Consider the following 8,336-nt stretch of genomic DNA (forward strand, 5'->3'; position numbering starts at 1 on the left):
TAGTGAAGAGTTGCATGAAGAATTGATGTTTCGGTGGCATGCCGATATGTAAAGATATGTCTCCCTTCCTGGTCTCTCCAGCCAACCATGTGATGTTAAGACCTTTTGTGAGGTGCTCTTGTTTTTCTTCCATTTCATTCTTTTGTGGCCCCTCGGTCGGAGGGGCCTGCTGGAGCCTCCTGCGTTTCTGGGGTCTTGATGTCTAGTTAACAGCAGCACAATGCAGACCCTGTGAGAGAGGTGGTGACAGCCTGGCTACTGGGGTCAGTGAGCCATTAAAATACATTCTACTGGCCCGACGGGAATCACTGGGGCCTTTCACACCACGCTTTACATGTCCTGCAACAGCACTAAAGTCCCCTGCTCCTGAAGCACTCACTAAAGCAAGGATTGTCTTAAGGTTTTCACTATATAGCCTAAGCAAGATCATATCAGCCTCAGCTGTCATCATGTGTCGAGATCATGGTAGACCCTTCCCATTAGAGCCACCCATAATTTCCTTTGTAACAATGAGGTTGGAATAATACTGTGAACTTGTGAAAATTATGTTAATGGTTTTAGTGTAAGAGCTGTTTGTAAAGACCACCTGGTGATGTCACCAGGCGGTAAATTAGTTAATAGACCAATAAGAAAGCGAGTTCCAAACCTCTCTGCCAATAACAGCTAGTTTTCAGTTTTCCCTTCCCCACCCAGACCAATCCAAAACAGTCCTAGAAAAATGATTGCTTGAGAAATTTATCTTAGCTAAGAAACTATTTTTGTTTCTTCTGGACCATTTTAATTGAAAACAATCACAGTAAGGTACTTAATTGTTACCCAGAAAGGGTAACAATTAATATTGAGATAAAAATGGCTGCATTGGACCTTTAACTGTTCATCATTTCATATTTTTTAATCGGTACAGCAGACACTGGCCAAGACAATGGCCCCTCACACATAAGACCATTTAAAAAATGGCATCCCATATGACATCATGCATGCATGAATCACCTCTGGTAGAGAGATGAAGTAGGGGGACAGAAGAAAATGCTTTGATTCACAGAATATCTGCCTGGGGCGTTCATCAAGGAGTGAAAGACAGTGAGTCCGCCATGTTGCTTTTGGCTGGACACCAATCTCCCCTCGACTTGTTTTCTTACTGCTGGCTAGGACTAAATGACCGCTCTGACTGATTTGGTCATGGATGTCCGAGGGCCATGAAAACCCCTCCATTACTCATCTGATCCCTGCCAAGATGTCCATGTGTGATCACACAGACCCTCACCAGACTGGGTCCTCTGCCATACCTCCCTCATGGACACTCAGAGAGAAGAGTTCACATCAATGTCCTCCTTCTGAGAAAAACAGACAGCAAGACAGACAGCCTTCCTCTCCCAGAGAGATATCCGGAACAGCTCCTGCATTTGCATAGCAGCGCATTTAGCGATCAACGCCAACAGAAGATGGAATGCCTCCTGGAAAGGATATGTTATGACAAATTTATGGCCCAAATCTCAGCAAATTGCAGGGTTTACTGGGTATAGATGACATCCGAGTGGGACTGGAGTAGTTTATCCCCCCCACACACCACCTGGGCTGCTTACTGACAGAATGATCACATAAGGGTGTATTTCTGTAGGCCTTGTCTCGTCCAGCCGGGCCGCTCAGACGTCTGATTTCTGAATAGTGGCCTGACCCAGTGCCACGGCCTGTCGGAGCTCCGCATAAAAAGTGAGTGATTTATCATTGGGGTTCAGACATTTGGGTTCAGTAACAAAGGTAAAGAGCTGCTCTCAGCAGTGCGAGCAGCGCTAGCCGAGTGGTGCAGCTCCTCTCCTGAGACCCACTACATCTGCAGAAACTCAACCCACCGACAGAGCCAGCAATCAACATGATGGATTTCACCTCCAACGTTCGCTTCATGTGACCCAATTAGAAAAATACTTTTGTGTGTTATTATTACTGCAATAAATCATTATAGATACAAAATTAGACTTGAGGTATATTCTCTGACCACTTATGAATACACCAAAGTTATCTTTGCCTCAGTAAGGAGCGCTGGAGTTTTTCCCTTCAACTCAGGAATAATTGGCTGTAGATAGGGGAAATCCCTTAGCACTTATGCAGAGAAAGAAACCATATAGTCTTGAATCAAAGTTACATCCACTCATTAGATGGTTTTATTTCTTCAGCTCATTTTCTTCAAACCCCAGAGTAATCATTAAGCCTCTGTATACAGTCTGCAGTATATCTGCCAAGACACTTACAACTAATACAGTAAAGCACAAACACTTACACAATTGACCGTGTGAACTCTTACCATTGCACTCACGCACACAATCAACTGAGATGGACCATTCTCTATTTCTTATGATGCTATGTCAAGTTATTATCAGTTGACGATCACTTTCCAGAATGTGAACTCATTGCTTTGATTACTTAAAGCAAGTTTTAATTGACTTGTTGGTCATTCTTAATGCGAGATGCCTATCTGAAAACAAGCAAGCCTGATGTGTTTGGGCACATTTGAAAAATGGACAAAGCTATTGAGTTACAACCATTATTCACTTTTGGAGGCTTCTGTTTGGACGACACAGTGAGTTTGGCTGAGAAACAGCTGTATCTGCTTCAGGCAGGGGGAATGGGCCACGCCAATGGCCCAGTCGCTCTATGGCCCCTCTTTTGTTTATGCCTACGATGAGTTGCGGAAAGCGTGATTGGTCATAGAGCGCTGTATTCTATCCACATGGTTATCAATCACTTCAAGGGTTCCCAAACAGCGAGGCCATTTTCCCCATCATCATTCAGTCAGTGAGACCATTACACTTCACTTTAATGCACCAAATGGACTGACGACTGGCACTGCTCTCTCCCCTCCCATCCACACCGTTTCGTTTGACTGTCTATAAATCACTCTGTAATGCTGTGACTTTGGCCCTGTGCAACTGTGATTGATGAGATTTGCCCTTAAGCCATTTTTTTATCTAGTCTATGTGTGATATATCAGTGCTCGGACGCAAATTATTTGAATGAAGTGTGTAACTTACCAGTCAGTTTTGAAGTTGTGCTTCCCTCCTCTCCCCTCCAACCCCTTTTGTCATGAGAGAGAATGGAATTAGCTTGGTGTATTTCAGACAGACTTTTCTGGCCAAGCATATTGTTTTTCTTGGCCTCACACAGTAAGTCTGGCATTATGGGCTTTTTTTTATGCCTTTAAATATATTTTTTTCATCGATCCATATGGGAATGCTTGATTTTAAGCAGGATTTAAGAGGATGCTATACTCTGTTAGGGGCCTGGATTTACTACCCTTATTCTCATAGTGCTTTGATGAAATACGCAGTAATATTGATAATCATGATAAGAGTAGGAGATGGCTGCCGTTTTAGGATCTCCTAACGAATTATGCTATTGAGTGTGTTTTTTCGCATTATTTGTAACTTATTTTGTACATAATGTTTCTGCCACAATGGCTTATGACCGAAAAGAGCTTCTAGATATCAGGACAGTGATTACTCACCCCGTATTGGAGGAATACTTTTTCTTTAACGAGTCGTACGGTAAGGATTTACTTCAGACGCCTGACAAGGCCCTCATCCCTGACATTCGCAGGAGAAAGAGACGGAGATATCGGGGACGAAGGTCTGGGTGCCTCATAAGGATCCAACGACGAGTGGGTAATCTGCCTTTACCATCAGTCCTATTAGCCAATGTACAATCATTGGATAATAAAATAGATGAGCTACGACTGTGTATATCCTACCAACAGGACATAAAAAATCTGTAATATCTTATGTTTCACCGAGTCGTGGCTGAACGACGACATGAATAACATACAGCTGGCGGGTTTTAAGCTTTTTTGGTAGGATAGAACAGCAGCGTCTGGAAAGACAAGGGGTGGCGGTACATTTGTAAACAACAGCTGGTGCACGAAATCTAAGGAAGTCTTGAGGTTTTGCTCGCCTGAGGTAGAGCATCTCATGATAAGCTGTTGACCACACTACCCACCGAGAGAGTTTTCATCTATATTCTTTGTAGCTGTTTACATACCACCACAGTCAGAAGCTGGCACTAAGATAGCATTGAATGAGCTGTATTCTGCCATAAGCAAACAAGAAAACGCTAACCCAGAGGCGGCGCTCTTAGTAGCCGGGGACTTTAATGCAAGGAAACTTAAACCAGTTTTACCAAACTTCTATCAGCATGTTAAATGTGCAACGAGAGGAAAAAGAACTCTGGACCACCTATACCACACACAGAGATGCATACAAATCTCTCCCTCGCCCTCCTTTTGTCAAATTTGACCATAATTCCATCCTCCTGATTCCTGCTTACAAGCAAAAATTAAAGCAGGAAGCACCAGTGACTAGATCAATGAAAAGTGGTCAGATGAAGCAGATGCTAACCTACAGGACTGTTTTGCTAGCACAGACTTGGAATATGTTCCGGGATTCCTCCAATGGCATCGAGGAATACACCACATCTGTCAATGGCTTCATCAATAAGTGTATTGATAATGTCGTCCCCACAGTGACCGTACGTACATACCCCAACCAGAAGCCATGGATTATAGGCAGCATCCACACTGAGCTGAAGGCTCGAGCTGCCGTTTTCAAGGAGCGGAAGCTTATAAGATATCCCACTATGCCCTCCGATGAACCATCAAACAGGCAAAGCGTCAATACAGGACTACGATCAAGTCGCACTACACCGGCTCTGACGCTCATCGGATGTGGCAGGGCCTGCAAACCATTACAGACTACAAAGGGAAGCACTGCCGAGAGCTGCCCAGTGACACAAGCCTACCGGATGAGCTAAACAATTTCTATGCTCGCTTTGAGGCAAATAACACTGAAACATACATGAGAGCACCAGCTGTACCGGAAGACTGTGTGATCATGCTCTCCGCAGCCAAAGTGAGTAAGACCTTTAGACAGGTCAAAATTCACAAGGCCGCAGGGCCAGACGGATTACCAGTGACATCACTGACATTTTCAACCTCTCCCTGTTCGAGTCTGTAATACCAACATGTTTTAAGCAGACCACCATAGTGGCTGTGCCCAAGAACACTAAGGTAACCTGCCTAAATGACTACCGACCCGTAGCACTCATGTCTGTAGCCATGAAGTGCTTTGAAAGGCTGGTCATGGCTCACATCAACTCCATCATCCCAGAAACCCTAGACCCACTCCAATTTGCATACCGCCCCAACAGATCCACAGATGATGCAATCTGTATTGCAATCAACAATGCCCTTTCCCACCTGGACAAAAGGAACACCTATGTGAGAATGCTATTCATTGACTACAGCTCAGCGTTCAACACCATAGTGCCCTCAAAGCTCATCAATAAGCTAAGGACCCTGGGACTAAACACCTCCCTCTGCAACTGGATCCTGGACTTCCTGATGGGCCATCCAGGACCTCTATACCAGGCAGTGTCAGAGGAAGGCCCAAACAATTGTCAAAGACTCCAGCCACCATAGTCATAGACTGTTCTCTCTGCTACCACACGACAAGCGGTACCGGAGCACCAAGTGTAGGTCCAAAAGGCTTCTTAACAGCTTCTACCCCAATCCATGTCTTCTGAACAGCTAATCAAATGGCTACCCAGACCCCTCTTTTACACTGCTGCTACTCTCTGTTTATTTTCTAATTCATAGTCACTTTAACTCTATCTACATGTACATATTACCTCAATTACTTTGACTAACCGGTGCCCCCGCACATTGTACTGGTACCCCCTATATATAGCCTCGCTATTGTTATTTTACTGCTGCTGTTAAATTATTTGTTACTTTCATTTTCTATTTTTACTTATCTATTACTTAACACTTATTTTACTTTTAACTTCTTAAAGCATTGTTGGTTAAGGGCTTGTAAGTAAGCATTTCACTGTACGGTCTACACCTGTTGTATTCGGCGCATGTGACAAATAACATTTGATTGGATTTGCCAAATTGCTCATTAATGCATCTCCACAGCTCTGGAGAAAGTACAATTTAGTAGAAGTCTGGTGACAAACAGCTCAGGGGAGATGAGAAAGGTTAGCGTGGTGTAGATCTCATTTTCCTCCTCCTCTGAGAGAGAGATAGAGGGAAAGAAAGATAGACAATACGAGTGAGAAAGAGAGAGAAAGTTGAAGAGAGACAGAGAAAGTATAACAGAACCCACACCAACCAGCCAGTCACCTAGCAGCCACACCAACCAGCCAGTAATCCACCACCCACACCAACAAACCAATCTTCTAGCAGCCACACCAACAATCAGTCATCTAGCAGCAGCACCAACCAGCATGTCATCTAGCACCCACACCAACAATCAGTCATCTAGCAAACACACCAGCCAACCCGTCATCCAGCAGCCACACCAGCCAGCCAGTCATCTAGCACCCACACCAGCCACCCACACCAACCAGCCAACCACACCAACCAGCCAGTCATCTAGCAGCAACACCAACCAGCCAGTCATCTAGCAGCCACACCAACCAACCACCCACAACAACCAGACACACACACCACCCAGCCACACCAACCAACCAACCAGCCACCTACATCACCACCCTGGCATCTAACACCAACCACCCAGTCATCTAGCACCCACACCAACCAGTCATCTAGCAACCACATCAACTACCCACAACAACCACCCAGTCATCTAGCACCCACACCAACAGGTTCTCTAGCACCCACCTATACCAACCAGTCATCTAGCACCCATACCAACCAGTCATCTAGCACCCACACCAACCAAGCAGTCATCTAGCACCCATACCAACCAGTCATCTAGCACCCACACCAACCAGTCATCTAGCACCCACACCAACCAGTCATCTAGCACCCACACCAACCACCCACATCAACCAGCCAGTCATCTAGCACCCACACCAACCAGTCATCTAGCAGCCACCTACACCAACAAGACCGTAATCTAACACCATACCAACCAGTCGTCAAGCAGCTACCTACACCAACCACCCACATCAAAAAGTAATCTAGCACCCATACCAACCAGTCATCTTGCAGCCACCTACACCAACCAGTCAGTCATCTAGCACCCACACCACCCAATCATCTTGCAGGCACCTACACCAACCAGTCATCTAGCACCCACACCAACCAGTCATCTAGCACCCACACAAACCAGTCATCTAGCAGCCACCTACATCAACCAGCCAGTCATCTAAAACCCACACCAACCAGTCATCTAGCAGCCACCTACACCAACCAGTCATCTAGCATCCATACCAACCAGTCATCTAGCACCCATACCAACCCGTAATATAGCACCCACAACAACTATCCACATCCACCAGCCAGTCATTTAGCACCCACACCAAACACTCATCTAGCAGCCACCTACACCAACCAGTCATCTAGCACCCATACCAACCAGTCAACTAGCAGCCACCTACACCAACCAGCCTGTCATCTAACACCCACACCAACCAGTCATCTACCACCATACCAACCAGTCATCTAGCCCCCACACCAACCACTCATCTAGCACCCACACCAACCAGTCGACTAACAGCCACACCAACCTGTCATCTAGCAGCCACTTACACCAACCAACCAGTCATCTACCACCCACAGCAAACATTACATTTACGTCATTTAGCAGACGCTCTTATCCAGAGCCAAACAGTCATCTAGCAGCCACCTACACCAACCAGCCAGTCATCTAAAACCCACACCAACCAGTCATCTAGCACCATACCTACTAGTCATCTAGTAGCCACCTACACCAAACAGTCATCTAGCACCCACACCAACCACCCACACCAACCAGCCAGTCATCTAGCACCCACACCAACCAGTCATCTGGCACCCACACCAAACAGTCATCTAGCCGCCACCTACACCAACCAGTCAGTCATCTAACACCCATACCAACCAGTCATCTAGCAGCCACCTACACCAACTAGCCAGTCATCTAGCACCCACACCAACCATTCAGTCATCTAGCACCCACACCAACCACCCACACCAACTGGTCATCTAGCAGCGACCTACACAACTAGTCATCTAGCAGCCACCCACACCAACCAGCCAGTCATCTAACACCCACACCAACCAGTCATCTAGCAGCCATCTACACCGACCAGTAATCTAGCACCCACACCAATCAGTCATTTTGCAGCCACATACACCAACCAGTCATCTAGCACCCACACCAATCAGTCATCTAGCAGCCACCTTCACCAACCAGCCTGTCATCTAGCACCCATACCAACCAGTCATCTAGCAGCCACCTACACCAACCAGCCAGTCATCTAACACCCACACCAACCAGTCATCTACCACCATACCAACCAGTCATCTAGCCCCCACACCAACCACTCATCTAGCACCCACA

Source organism: Salmo trutta, chromosome 2 (genome assembly GCF_901001165.1).
Source record: "Salmo trutta chromosome 2, fSalTru1.1, whole genome shotgun sequence".
Lineage (NCBI taxonomy): Eukaryota > Metazoa > Chordata > Actinopteri > Salmoniformes > Salmonidae > Salmo > Salmo trutta.